This window comes from Stegostoma tigrinum, chromosome 1 (assembly GCF_030684315.1).
Source record: "Stegostoma tigrinum isolate sSteTig4 chromosome 1, sSteTig4.hap1, whole genome shotgun sequence".
NCBI lineage: Eukaryota > Metazoa > Chordata > Chondrichthyes > Orectolobiformes > Stegostomatidae > Stegostoma > Stegostoma tigrinum.
In genome coordinates this window covers 42,936,325-42,951,263 of record NC_081354.1, presented here as the reverse complement: position 1 = coordinate 42,951,263, position 14,939 = coordinate 42,936,325, and the positions used below count along the sequence as shown (strand labels likewise).

The following is a 14,939-nucleotide window of genomic DNA, read 5'->3' as shown; positions in this document are numbered from 1 at the left end:
GAGAGGAGAGGTCACACTGCTGGGAGTTTGTTATACGCCTCCGCAAAGTTCCAGAGATGTGGAGGAGAGGATTGGCAAAACGATTCTGGGCAGGAGTGAAAGGAACAGGGTGGTCATTATGGGAGACTTTAACTTCCCCAACATTGACTGGAAACCCTATAAGTCTAGTACATCGGATGGATCAGTTTTTGTCCAATGCGTGCAGGAGGGTTTCCTGACACAGTATGTCAAAGGGCCAACAAGAGGGGAGGCCACACTGGATCTGGTACTTGGTAATGAACTGGGCCAGGTGTTTGATTTAGTGGTAGGTGAGCACTTTGGAGAGAGTGACCATAATTTGGTTATGTTTAGTTTAGCGATGGAAAGAGATAGGAACATGCCACAGGGCAAGAGTTGTAGATGGGGGAAGGGCAATTATAATGCGATTAGGCAAGGCTTAGGAGGCATAGAATGGGGTAGCAAATGCAAGGGATGGGGACAATTGAAATGTGGAGCTGGTTTAAGAAACCAATATTGCGTGTCCCTGGTAGCTATGTCCCTGTCAGTCAGGGAGGAAGTGATAAGGTAAGGGAACCGTGGTTTACCAAAGAAATTGTATCTCTTGTTAAGCAGAAGAGGGAGGCTTATGTGATGTTGAGACGAGATGGTTCAGATGAGGCGATGGAGAGTTACAGTTTAGCTCGGAAGGATTTAAAGAGAGGGTTAAGAAGAGCAAGGAGGGGACACGGGCAGACATTAGCAGGTAGAATAAAGGAGGACTCTAAAGCTTTCTATAGGCATGTGAGGAATAAGAGGATAACTAGGGTAGGAATTGGGCCAGTCAAAGACAGAAGTGGGAAGTTGTGTGTGGACCCTGTGGAGATTGGAGAGGTGCTAAATGAATATTTCTCATCTGTTTTCACTCAGGAAAAGGAGAATATTGTAGAGGAAAAGACTGAGTTATGGGCTATTAGAATTGAAAGGATTGAGCTTAGTAAGGAGAAAGTGTTATCAATTCTAGAAGGTGTGAAGTTAGGTAAATCCCCTGGGCTGGATGGGATTTTTCCAAGGATTCTCTGGGAAGTTAGGGAAGAGGTGGCGGAGCCTTTGGCCTTGATCCTTGAGTCATCATGGTTTAGTACCAGAGGACTGGAGGATTGCAAATGTTGCGCCCTTGTTCAAGAAGGGCAGTAGAGATGACTCAGGTAATTATAGACCAGTGAGCCTTGCGTCTGTTGTAGGAAAAGTTCTGGAAAGGATTATAAGAGATAGGATTTATAATCATTTAACAAGCAACAATTTGATTGGAGATAGTCAACATGGATTTGTCAAGGGCAGGTCATGTCTCACAAACAATGCGAGGTGATGCATTTTGGAAGGTCGAATTTGAAAGCTGAGTACAGGATTAAGGATAGGATTCTTGGCAGCGTGGAGGAACAGAGGGATCTTGGTGTGCAGATACATAGATCCCTTAAAATGGCCAGCCAAGTGGACAGGGTTGTTAAGAAAGCATATGGTGTTTTGGCTTTCATTAACAGGGGGATTGAGTTTAAGAGTCGAGAATGGTCAAAGAAAGAGTAGGGCCGATCAGGGATAGCATAGGGAACTTGTGTGTGGAGCCTGAGGAGGTAGGGGAAGCCCTAAATGAGTTTTTTGCTTCTGTCTTTACGAAAGAAACCAACTTTGTAGTGAATGAAACCTTTGAAGAGCAGGTGTGCATGCTGGAATGGATAGAGATAGAGGAAGCTGATGTGCTGAAAATTTTGTCAAACATTAAGATTGACAAGTCGCCAGGCCCGGATCAGATTTGTCCTCGGCTGCTTTGGGAAGCGAGAAATGCAATTGCTTCGCCACTTGCGAAGATCTTTGCATCCTCGCTCTCCACTGGAGTCGTACCTGAGGACTGGAGAGAGGCAAATGTAATTCCTCTCTTCAAGAAAGGAAATAGGGAAATCCCCGGCAATTATAGACCGGTAAGTCTCACGTCTGTCGTCTGCAAGGTGTTAGAAAGGATTCTGAGGGATAAGATTTATGACCATCTGGAAGAGCATGGCTTGATCAAATACAGTCAACACGGCTTTGTGAGGGGTAGGTCATGCCTTACAAACCTTATCGAGTTTTTTGAGGATGTGACTAGAAAGGTTGATGAGGGTCGAGCTGTGGATGTGGTGTATATGGACTTCAGTAAGGCATTTGATAAGGTTCCCCATGGAAGGCTCATTCAGAAGGTCAGGAGGAATGGGATACAGGGGAACTTAGCTGCTTGGATACAGAATTGGCTGGCCAACAGAAGACAGCGAGTGGTAGTAGAAGGAAAATATTCTGCCTGGAAGTCAGTGGTGAGTGGGGTTCCACAGGGCTCTGTCCTTGGGCCTCTACTGTTTGTAATTTTTATTAATGACTTGGACGAGGGAATTGAAGGATGGGTCAGCAAGTTTGCAGACGACACAAAGGTCGGAGGTGTCGTTGACAGTGTAGAGGGCTGTTGTAGGCTGCAGCGGGACATTGACAGGATGCAGAGATGGGCTGAGAGGTGGCAGATGGAGTTCAACCTGGATAAATGCGAGGTGATGCATTTTGGAAGGTCGAATTTGAAAGCTGAGTACAGGATTAAGGATAGGATTCTTGGCAGCGTGGAGGAACAGAGGGATCTTGGTGTGCAGATACATAGATCCCTTAAAATGGCCACCCAAGTGGACAGGGTTGTTAAGAAAGCATATGGTGTTTTGGCTTTCATTAACAGGGGGATTGAGTTTAAGAGTCGTGAGATCTTGTTGCAGCTCTATAAAACTTTGGTTAGACCGCACTTGGAATACTGCGTCCAGTTCTGGGCGCCCTATTATAGGAAAGATGTGGATGCTTTGGAGAGGGTTCAGAGGAGGTTTACCAGGATGCTGCCTGGACTGGAGGGCTTATCTTATGAAGAGAGGTTGACTGAGCTCGGTCTCTTTTCATTGGAGAAAAGGAGGAGGAGAGGTGACCTAATTGAGGTATACAAGATAATGAGAGGCATGGATAGAGTTGATAGCCAGAGACTATTTCCCAGGGCAGAAATGGCTAGCACGAGGGGTCATAGTTTTAAGCTGGTTGGTGGAAAGTATAGAGGGGATGTCAGAGGCAGGTTCTTTACGCAGAGAGTTGTGAGAGCATGGAATGCGTTGCCAGCAGCAGTTGTGGAAGCAAGGTCATTGGGGTCATTTAAGAGACTGCTGGACATGCATATGGTCACAGAAATTTGAGGGTGCATACATGAGGATCAATGGTCGGCACAACATTGTGGGCTGAAGGGCCTGTTCTGTGCTGTACTGTTCTATGTTCTATGTTCTAAACCTCACTGAGATTTTTGAGAAGGTGACCAAGCATGTGGATGAGGGTAGGGCAGTTGACATGGTGTACATGGACTTCAGTAAAGTCTTTGATAAGGTTCCACATGTTAGGCTATTGGAGAAAATACAGAGGCACAGGATTGAGGGTGATTTAGCAGTTTGGATTAGAAATTGGCTTTCTGTATGAAGGCAACGAGTGGTGGTTGATGGAAAATATTCAGCCTGGAGCCCAGTGACTAGTGGTGTGCCTCAAGGATCTGTTTTGGGACCACTGCTGTTTGTCATTTTTATAAATGATTTGGACACAGGCATAGCTGGATGGGTCAGTAAGTTTGCAGATGACACTAAAGTCGGTGGGGTGGTGGACAGTGTGGAAGAATGTTGCAGGGAGACTTGGACAAACTGCAGAATTGGGCTGAAAGGTGGCAAATGGAATTCAATGCGGATAAATGTGAGGTGATTCACTTTAAGAAGAATAATAGGAAGGCAGAATACTGGGTCAATGGAAAGATTCTTGGTAGTGTGGGTGTGCAGAGTGATCTTGGTGTCCATGTACACAGATCCCTGAAAGTTGCCACCCAGGTTGATAGTGCTGTTAAGAAGACATATGCTGTGTTAGGTTTTATTGGTAGAGGGATTGAGTTCCGGAGCTGTGATGTTATGCTGCAACTGTACAAAACGCTAGTGCGGCCTCATTTGGAATATTGCATACAGTTCTGGTCGCCCCATTATAGGAAAGATGTGGAAGCATTGGAAAAGGTGCAGAGGAGATTTACCAGAATTTTGCCTGGTCTGGAGTGAAGGTCTTATGAGGAAAGGCTGAGGGACTTACGTCTGTTCTCATTGGAGAGAAGAAGGCTAAGAGGGCATCTAATAGAGACATACAAGATGGTCATAGAATTAGATAGGGTGGACACTGAGAGTCTTTTATCTAGGATTATGACATTGGCTTGTACGAGGGGGCATAGCTGCAAATTGAGGGGTGATAGATTTAAGACAGATGTCAGAGGCAGGTTCTTTACTCAGAGAGTGGTAAGGGCGTGGAATGCACTGCCTGTAAATGTCGTTAACTCAGCCCCATTAGAGGCATTTAAACAGTCCTTGCATAGGCATATGGATGATGATGGGATAGTGTAAGGGGTTGGGCTTAGATTAGTTCACAGGTCAGCGCAACATCGAGGGGTGAAGGGCCTGTTCTGCTCTGTATTATTCTGTATTCTATGTTCCACACAGACATTTGCCTGAAGGTGGATTGAACCCAGGTCCCTGGTGCCATAAGGCAGCAGTGCTAACCACCAAGCCAAAATGCAGCCCTTCTCTTTCTTCTGGAGCATTCCAGTTTCTCTTACATCTACAGGCAGTTGCATCGTCCTTAGTGAGGCTAATATTTTTGAACCATTCAGGTCATTTGCCAAATTAAAATTAGATGTAATCTTCTGTAGAGATTTGTAGCACTTCTCTTGGTACAACTTCTTCATTTGCTGAGTCAATTTATAATTTATAAATCAACTTTTATACAATGAAAGAAATTCACTGAGTACAGTGTCTCAGTGGTTAGCACTGCTGCCTCACAGCACCGCCTGGATTCGATTCCACACTCGGGCGACTGTCTGTACGGAGTTTGCACATTCTCCCCATGTCTGTGTAGGTTTCCTCCAACAGTCCAAAGATGTGCAGACTAGGTGGATTGACTGCGCTAAATTGCCTATAGTGTTCAGGGATGTGTAGACAAGGTGGGCTATCAGGGGATGGGTATGGATGGGATGCTCTGAGAGTTGGTGTGGACTTGTTGGGCCAAAGGGCCTGTTTCCACACTGTAGGGAGTCTAAGTCTAAATTCCAGCTCACAAAAAGTCAGTTTAGGATCATGGTGAATCATGTCAAGATCGCTCAGGCTCAATAAGATTGCTGTTTGTGTCATCTGAAGCAGGTCTGGATCATAATGAAGATAATTGTGTTCATTGTGTACAGGTCAGCATCACTGTTAAGCCTGACAGAATGATGAGTCAGATCAGGTTCACTGTGAGGGAGATCAGTACAGTGAATCAAATCAGGATCACAGTGAAGTGAAGAGACCACCATGAGATATAATGACAGTGAAGCTGATCAGGATCACTGTGAAGCAGGTTGGGATCACAGTGAGGTTCATCTTGGTCACTTTGAAGTAGTATCAGTGCGAAGCACGGAGGGTTCACACTTTGCTTTACACGCCAGTTTAGGGTCAGCAACGAATTTTGATGTTCTTTCATTTATGATTATGTTCAAACCAGTAGTATATTTTACAAATAAGAAATGTCACAAAACAAATCACTGAAGCATTCCAAGAGATAGCAAGAACTGCAGATGTTGGAATCAGAGGTAAGACAGTGTAGAGCTGGAGGAACACAGCAGGCTAGGCAGCATCAGAGGAGCAGGAAGGTTGATGTTTTGGGTTGGGACCCTTCTTCATTTGTTTTGCATGAATTATATTCAATTCTGACTCATTTCACACAATTAGATCCAGAATAGCCTGCTTCCTGGTTGGGTTTTGAATGTGATGCTGTAGAAATTACCCTCATGAATGTAATTGAGAAAACACCGTTACCTCAAACTACAACGGGTCCTTGATCAGATGAGTAGGTGGACCATCGGGTCTAATTTAGATCAATGTAATCATCATAGAATCACTACAGTGTGGAAACAGGCCCTTCAGCCCATCAAGTCCACACCAACCCTCACAACATCCCATCCAAACCCATTCCCCTGACCTTTCACTGTAGCCCACCTAATCTACATATCCCTGAACACTATGGGCAATTTAGCATGGCCAATCCACCAAGCCAGCACATCTTTGGGCTGTGGCAGGAAACTAGAGCACCTGGCTGAAACCCACACAGACACGGGAGAATGTGTTAACTCCAAACATGGAGGATTTGAACCCAGGTCTCTGGCATTGTGAAGCAGCAGTGCTAACCACTGTGCCACCATGCCACCCCATAAGGACTGAATTTTGGAAATGCAAATCAAGACAAGACTTATACACTTGATGGTAAAATCCTGGGGTGTGTGGCTGAACAAAGACAATGCAGGTTCACTGTTCCTTGAAAATAGAGTTGCAGGTAAACAAGACAGTGAAGAAGGTGTTTGATGTGCTTGCCTTTATTGGTCAGTGCATTGAGTATAGGAGTTGGGAGGTCATGTTGCAGATGTACAAGACATTGGTAAATCCCTTTTGGAATGCTGTGTTCAGTTCTTGTATCCATTCTATAGGATAATAAAATGTGAGGCTGGATGAACACAGCAGGCCCAGCAGCATCTCAGGAGCACAAAAGCTGACGTTTTGGGCATAGACCCTTCGTCAGAGAGGGGGATGGGGTGAGGGTTCGGGAATAAATAGGGAGAGAGAGGGAGGCGGACCGAAGATGGAGAGAAAAGAAGATAGGTGGAGAGGAGAGTATAGGTGCGGAGGTAGGTAGGGGATAGGTCAGTCCAGGGAAGACGGACAGGTCAAAGAGGTGGGATGAGGTTGGTAGGTAGGAGATGGAGGTGTGGCTTGGGGTGGGAGGAAGGGATGGGTGAGAGGAAGAACAGGCTAGGGAGGCAGAGACAGGTTGGACTGGTTTTGGGATGCAGTGGGTGGAGGGGAAGAGCTGGGCTGGTTGTGTGGTGCAGTGGGGGGATGGGATGAACTGGGCTGGTTTTGGGATGCGGTGGGGGAAGGGGAGATTTTGAAGCTGGTGAAGTCCACATTGATACCATTGGGCTGCAGGGTTCCCAAGCGGAATATGAGTTGCTGTTCCTGCAACCTTCGGGTGGCATCATTGTGGCACTGCAGGAGGCCCATGATGGACATGTCATCTAAAGAATGGGAGGGGGAGTGGAAATGGTTTGCGACTGGGAGGTGCAGTTGTTTATTGTGAACCGAGCGGAGGTGTTCTGCAACGTGGTCCCCAAGCCTCCACTTGGTTTCCCCAATGTAGAGGAAGCCACACCGGGTACAGTGGTCGTAGAATACCACATTGGCAGATGTGCAGTTGAACCTCTGCTTAATGTGGAAAGTCATCTTGGGGCCTGGGATAGGGGTGAGGGAGGAGGTGTGGGGGCAAGTGTAGCATTTCCTGCGGTTGCAGGGGAAGGTGCCGGGTGTGGTGGGGTTGGAGGGCAGTGTGGAGCGAACAAGGGAGTCACGGAGAGAGTGGTCTCTCCGCAAAGCAGACAAGGGTGGGGATGGAAAAATGTCTTGGGTGGTGGGGTCGGATTGTAGATGGCAGAAGTGTCGGAGGATGATGCGTTGTATCCGGAGGTTGGTGGGGTGGTGTGTGAGAACGATGGAGATCCTCTTTGGGCGGATGTGGCGGGGGCAGGGTGTGAGGGATGTGTTGCGGGAAATGCGGGAGACGCGGTCAAGGGCGTTCTTGACGACTGTGGGGGGAAAGTTGCGGTCCTTGAAGAACTTGGACATCTGGGATGTGCGGGAGTGGAATGCCTCATCGTGGGAGCAGATGCAGCGGAGGCGGAGGAATTGGGAATAGGGGATGGAATTTTTGCAGGAGGGTGGGTGGGAGGAGGTGTATTCTAGGTAGCTGTGGGAGTCGGTGGGCTTGAAATGGACATCAGTTACCTAGCCGAACCCGTCCTCACCCTCAACAACTTCTCTTTCGATTCCTCCCACTTCCTACAGACTAAGGCGGTGGCCATGGGCACCCGCATGGGCCCCAGCTATGCTTGCCTCTTTGTAGGTTACGTGGAACAGTCCCTCTTCCGCACCTACAAAGGCCCCAAACCCCAACTCTTCCTCCGTTACATTGATGACTGTATCGGCGCCGCCTCTTGCTCCCCAGAGGAGCTCGAACAGTTCATCCACTTCACCAACACCCTCCACCACAACCTTCAGTTCACCTGGGCCATCTCCAGCACATCCCTCACCTTCCTGGATCTCTCAGTCTCCATCTCAGGCAACCAGCTTGTAACTTGCCCCCAACACCTCCTCCCTCACCCCTATCCCAGGCCCCAAGATGACTTTCCACATTAAGCAGAGGTTCACCTGCACATCTGCCAATGTGGTATACTGCATCCACTGTACCCGGTGTGGCTTCCTCTACATTGGGGAAACCAAGCGGAGGTTTGGGGACCGCTTTGCAGAACACCTCCGCTCGGTTCGCAATAAACAACTGCACCTCCCAGTCGCAAACCATTTCCACTCCCCCTCCCATTCTTTAGACGACATGTCAATCATGGGCCTCCTGCAGTGCCACAATGATGCCACCCGAAGGCTGCAGGAACAGCAACTCATATTCCGCCTGGAACCCTGCAGCCCAATGGTATCAATGTGGACTTCACCAGCTTCAAAATCTCCCCTTCTCCCACCGCATCCCAAAACCAGTCCAGTTTGTCCCCTCCTCCCACTGCACCACACAACCAGCCCAGCTCTTCCCCTCCACCCACTGCATCCCAAAACCACTCCAACCTGTCTCTGCCTCCCTAACCTGTTCTTCCTCTCACCCATCCCTTCCTCCCACCCCAAGCCGCACCTCCATCTCCTACCTACCAACCTCATCCCACCTCTTTGACCTGTCCGTCTTCCCTGGACTGACCTATCCCCTCCCTACCTCCCCACCTATACTCTCCTCTCCACCTATCTTCTTTTCTCTCCATCTTCGGTCCGCCTCCCCTTCTCTCCCTATTTATTCCAGAACCCTCACCCCATCCCCCTCTCTGATGAAGGGTCTAGGCCCGAAACGTCAGCTTTTGTGCTCCTGAGATGCTGCTGGGCCTGCTGTGTTCATCCAGCCTCACATTTTATTATCTTGGATTCTCCAGCGTCTGCAGTTCCCATTATCACTGATCCATTCTATAGGAAACATGTTGTGAAAATTAAAACGGTTCAGAAAGATTTACAAGGATGCTGCCAGGGTTGGAGGGTTTGACTTATAGGGAGAGGCTGAATAGGCTGATGCTGTTTTCCCTGGGGTATTGGGGCTGACTGGTGATCTTATAGAAGTTTATAAAATCACGACGGGCCTGAATAGAGTGAATAGCCAAGGTCTTTATCACGAGGGTAGCAGAATCCAAAACTAGAGGGAAAAGGTTTAAATTGAAAGGGAAAAAGAATTAAAAGGGACCTAAGGGACAATTTTTTTCATGCAGAGCGTGGTGCTTGTATGGAATGAACTATCAGAGAAATTGATAGTGGTTGGTACAGTTACAATATTTAAAAGGCATCTAGATGGGTATTGAATAGAGAGAGTGCGGAGGGAAGTGGACCAAATGCTAACAAATGGGGCTAGATTAATTTAGGAATCTGGTCATCATGGATAAGTTGGACCGAAGGGTCTGTTTCCATGCTGTACAGCCCTATGACTCTATGACTCAATGGATGGCAGCTGTTCTTGCCAATCTAATTTGTCAAATCTATATTTGGCTAAAATCATTCATATTTTTGCCATGCCTTTCTTGCAAGCCCTTATTTTCTTCCTGTACACTTGCTTATGATGTGTTCACTGTTAATGGGCCTATGAACTTCTTTCAAAACTGACCTCTTACATTTTCTATTAGTATCTCTACCAAAGCTGACACTCAATCTTGATCTATAGAGCTAAGGTCAACTCTCACTATTATATTCATGTCATCATTACGTAGCACAGCAAATCCAACACCTTTTCCTAGCTAACTGTCCTTTTAAAATGCCATGTCATTTTGAATAGTTAAATCCCAGCCTTGGTAACTATGCAAGTATGATGCTGTAATGGCTATCAGGTCATACATACTTATTTCTGTTTGAGCTGACAATTCATCTGTTTTATCGTGAATACTATATACATTTTGCTACACAGCCTATGAAGTAGATTTTCTTTGCTAGTCCTATCTATAATATTGTTGACTTCATGGACTACGGCAACTGGATCCTGTCCTTCCAATTAAAAATTCCTCTCCAACCCCAAGCAGATACCATCTAACACTCAGTCTCAGCTGCAAAAAACTGTGTCTATGTCCTTGACCATATTCTCCCTCTACTTCCACTGCACTCCTATTTCACTGGCTGCTGCAGCTTGAATGGTTTCCTACATCACAATTCCTTGGTCAGTTTATTCATTCACCTTCAGCCCCCACAATTATCCTTACAAGATGCAAGAACTTTGTACCTATTGGATAACTGCAAGGGCTGAGTCTCCTCCACTTCACAACCATCTTCCCTGCCTCTCTGATAACCAAAGCCTCCTCTCACTATTCCTTCACTAAGTCAGAAGATCCTGGCCTAAGGTATGTTACGGCTTTCTGGAAAAAGAAATGGTAACATTCCTCCTGCTGATTGAGCCCAGTTTCATTGACTTCCAGTACAGTGATTCTGAGCTGATGCTCCTTGAGCTGTTACTATGGATCATATTGGTGTTCATGAGTTTCCATATACTGCTTTCCCGTTCTATTGCTGCCAGAGTACCTGCTGTGCTGCTGTCGGTCTTCCTGCTCCAGGACGACCATCATTCCCCCTTCTCTATTTGCTGCTGTTCCTTTTCCTGCTCTACTCCTACCAGGGTTCTGTTGCACTTCTTAGAATTCTCTCTCATTCTCTCTCTCCCCCCCCTCCCCAAGGTGCTCTGTTGCTGAAGTTAATTTTTTTCTTCTTAAACTCTCTTTATTTCAAGATGCCAATATGAAAATAAGTGAAGCTTTAAGAATGTCCTAGTAGCATTTCCTTTGAACATCATATGAGCATACTCCAAAACTTAAAGCTCTTCATAGAAGATCAGTTTTGGGAAACTAATATCAGATATTCTGTCTCCCGGCCCTGTTAAATTTGGGATGGCGTGGTGGCTCAGTGGTTAGAACTGCTGCATCACATTGCTAAGGACGTGGGTTTGATTCCAGCCTCCAGCAAGGTGTAGTTTGAATATTCTTCCTTTCACACTGTAGCCATTCTATGAAGATAAGTGTGGTCACATGGCCTAATGGATAAGGTGTCTGACTTCAGTATTAATTGAGGTTTTTCAGAAAGGCTGCAGGCTCAAGTCCTATTGAGATTATTTGGAAAATGTTTGAATCTATCATGAAAGAAGAAATAGTGAGACATATGGATAGAAAGTGTCCCATCAGGCAGATTCAGCATGGGTACATGAAAGGCAGATCATGTTTATCAAATTTATTGGAATTCTTTGACAACATTATAAGTGTGGTGGACAATGGAGATCTGGTGGATGTGCCATATCTGGATTTCCAGAAAACTTCTGACTAGGTGCCACACAAAAGAGAAGATAAAACGCACAGCATTGCAGGTAACGTATTAGTTTGAATAGAAGATTGGTTAACTAACAGAAAGCAAAGAGTGGGGATAAATTATTGTTTTCTGGCTCACAAATCAGTGGCTAGTAATGTGTCTCAGAGATCAGTGTTAGGGCTGCAATTGTTTACCATTTACATAGATGATTTGGAATTGGGACCGACTGTAGTGTGTCAAAGTTCACAGATAACACCAAGATGAGCAGCGGACCAAAGTGTGCTGAGGACACTGAAAGTCTGCAGACGTATATAGACAGGTTAAGTGAGTGGGCAAGGATCTGGCAAAAAGAGTGCACTGTTGGTAAATGTGATAGGAACAACAACAAAATGGTTATTACTTAAATGGTGAAAAATTGCAACATGCTGTTGTGAAGAGGGAGCTGGGTGTCCTTGTGCATGAATTACAAACAATTGGCTTGCAGGTGCAACAGATAACTAAGACAGGAAAAAGAATATTGCCCATAGCAATGAAGGACATGGAGTTTAAAAATGCAGAGGTTATGCTGCAGCTGTATAGGGCAGATGAGGCCACAGCTGGAGTACTGTGTACTTTTTTGATCTCCTTGCTTGAGAAATGATGTTCTGGCACTGGAGGAGGTGCAGAAGAGGTTCACTAGGTTGATTCCAAAGTTGGGAGGTTTGGTTTATGAGGAGAGATTGAGTAGACTGGGACTATACTCATCAGAATTTAGAAGAATGAGGGGGTATCCTATAAAAACATGTAAAATTATGAAGGCAATAGATAAGGGAGATTGTTTCCATTGGTAGTTGAAATTAGAACTAGAGTAATTGCCCCAAAATAAGGGGGAACAGATTTAGGACTGGGTTGAGGAGGAACTTCTTCGGCCAAAGGGTTGCGAATCTCTGGAATTCCCTGCCCAGTGAAGCAGCTGAGGCTACACCATTGAATGTTTATAAGGCAAAAATAGACAGATTTTTGAACAAAGTGAATTAAGGGTTATGGTGAGGTGGTGTGTAAATGGAGCTATAGCTATGTAAAGGTCAACCATACCAAACATCTGGATGAAGGTAGAGCAGCAGATGTAGTATACACGGATTTAAGTAAAACATTTGAGAAGGTTCCCCATGGTAGGCTCATGTAGAAAATAAGGAAGCATGGGATTGGGGGAAATATGGCAGATTGGATTCAGAATTGGCTGATCCTTAGAAGACAAAGGTTGGTAGTGGACGGAAACTATTCAACATGGTGCTCAGTTACGGGTGATGTACCACAAGGATCTGTTCTGGGTCGTCTTCTATTTGTGATTTTTGTAAATGATTTGGATGTAGGAGTGGAAGGGTAGATTAGTAAGATTGTGGATGATACAAAGATGGGTCGAGTTGTGGATAGTGCAGAGGGCTGTTCTAGGTTACAAAAGGACATTGATAGGACGCAGAGCTGGGCTGAGAAGAAGTAGATAGAGTTTCAACCTAAAAAGTGTGAGATGATTTATTTAGGGAGGACAAATTTGAAATTAGAATATGGGGTTAACGGAAAGATTCTTGGCAGTGTAGAGGAGCAGAGGGATCGCGGGGCTCATGTCCACAGTTCCCTGAAAGCTGCCACCCAGGTGGATAGAGTTGTTAAGAAGGCGTATGGTGTGTTAGCTTTCATTAATAGAGGGATTGAGTTCAAGAGCCGTGAAGTTATGCTCCAGCTATACAAAACCCTGGTTCAGCCACATCTGGAGTATCGTGTCCAGTTCTGGTTGCCTCATGACAGAAAAGATGTGAAAACGTTGGAAAAGAGACACAGGAGATTTATCAGGATGTTGCCTGGAATGGAGAGAAGGTCTGAGAGGTAAGGTTGCGAGAGCTAGTGCTTTTCTCTTTAGAACGATGAAGGATGAGAGGTGACTTGATACAGGTGTACAAAATGATCAGAGGTATAGATAGAGTGGACAGCCAAAGACTTTTTCCTTGGGTAGAGGTAGCTATTACGAGGGGGCATAGTTTTAAAGTGAATGGAGGTAGATATAGGGGAGATGTCATAGGTAGGTTCTTTACTCCGAAAGTGATAGGGGTGTGGAATGCATGCCGGAGATGGTAGTGGAATAGGCCTCATTAGGGGCATTTAAGAGGCTATTAGATAGGCATGTGGATAGTGCGGAGTATTGGATGGTACGTTTAGCAAGTTGGTCACACTGCAGATTAAGATTGCTGAGGGAGAAAGGAAATGGGTGATCAAAAGGCAGAGAAAGCGCAGGAAGGCAGTGCAGGTGTCCCCTGCGGTCATCTCCCTCCAAAACAGGTATACCGTTTGGCATAATGTTGGGGAAGATGGCACACCAGGGGAAGGCAGTAGGACCCAGATTCATGGCACCTTTGCTGGCTCCGCTATACAGAAGGACGAGAAAAAGAGTGGAAGGGCTGTAGTCATTGGGGATTCAATTGTAAGGGGAGTAGACAGGCAGTTCTGTGGTCGAAAACGAGACTCCCAAATGGTATGTTGCCTCCCAGGTGCACAGGTCAGTGCTGTGTCAGATCGGCTGCAGAACATTTTGAAGGGGGAGGGCGAACAGCCAGTTGTCGTGGTGCATATAGGCACCAATGATACAGGTAGAAAACGGGATGAGGTCCTACAAGCAGAATTTAGGGAGTTAGGAGCCAAGTTAAAAAGTAGGACCACAAAGGTAGTAATCTCAGGATTGTTACCAGTGCCACGTGCTAGTCAGAGCAGCAATGAAAGAATAGCTAGGATGAATGCATGGCTTGAGAGATGGTGCAGAAGGGTTCAGATTTTTGGGACATTGGAACCGGTTCTGGGGAAGGTGGGATAATTACAAATTGGACGGTCTACACCTGGGCCGGAGTGGAACCAATGTCCTTGGGGGTGCTTTTGCTAATGCTGTGGGGGAGGGTTTAAACTAATGTGGCATGGGGATGGGAACCAAATATTGGACAGAAAGGAGGTAATAACTAAAGCCTGTAGGGAACAAGATAATGGAGTCAGCGTGACTAAAGGGAATAGTAGTCGGGGAGCAGATGATGGACACAAGGGGACAGGTGGTCTGAGGTGCATTTGTTTTAATGCGAGAAATGTAGCAGGTAAGGCAGATGAGCTTAGGGTTTGGATCGGTACCTGGGAGTATGATGTTATTGCTATTACTGAGACTTGTTTGAGGGAAGGGCATGATTGGCAACTAGTTGTCCCAGGATATCAGTGCTTCAGGGGGGGTTAGAGAGGGAGCTAAAAGGGGTGGAGGAGTTGCAATACTGGTCAAAGACAATATCACAGCTGTACTGAAGGAGGGCAATATGGAGGACTCAAGCATGGAAGCAATACGGGTAGAACTCAGAAATAGGAAGGGTGCAGTAACAATGTTGGGACTGCACTATAGGCCTCCCAGCAGCGAACGTGAGATAGAGGTACAAATATGTA

The 14,939-nt window shown here is 46.1% G+C and overlaps 1 protein-coding gene across 2 annotated transcripts in view; it reads right to left on the bottom strand.

Moving 5' to 3' along the window:
• The window catches only part of fstl5 (follistatin-like 5), a 568,620-nt gene that overhangs the window by 461,840 nt on the left and 91,841 nt on the right, over positions 1-14,939 (bottom strand). The gene's annotated exons all lie outside the window — the stretch shown is intronic.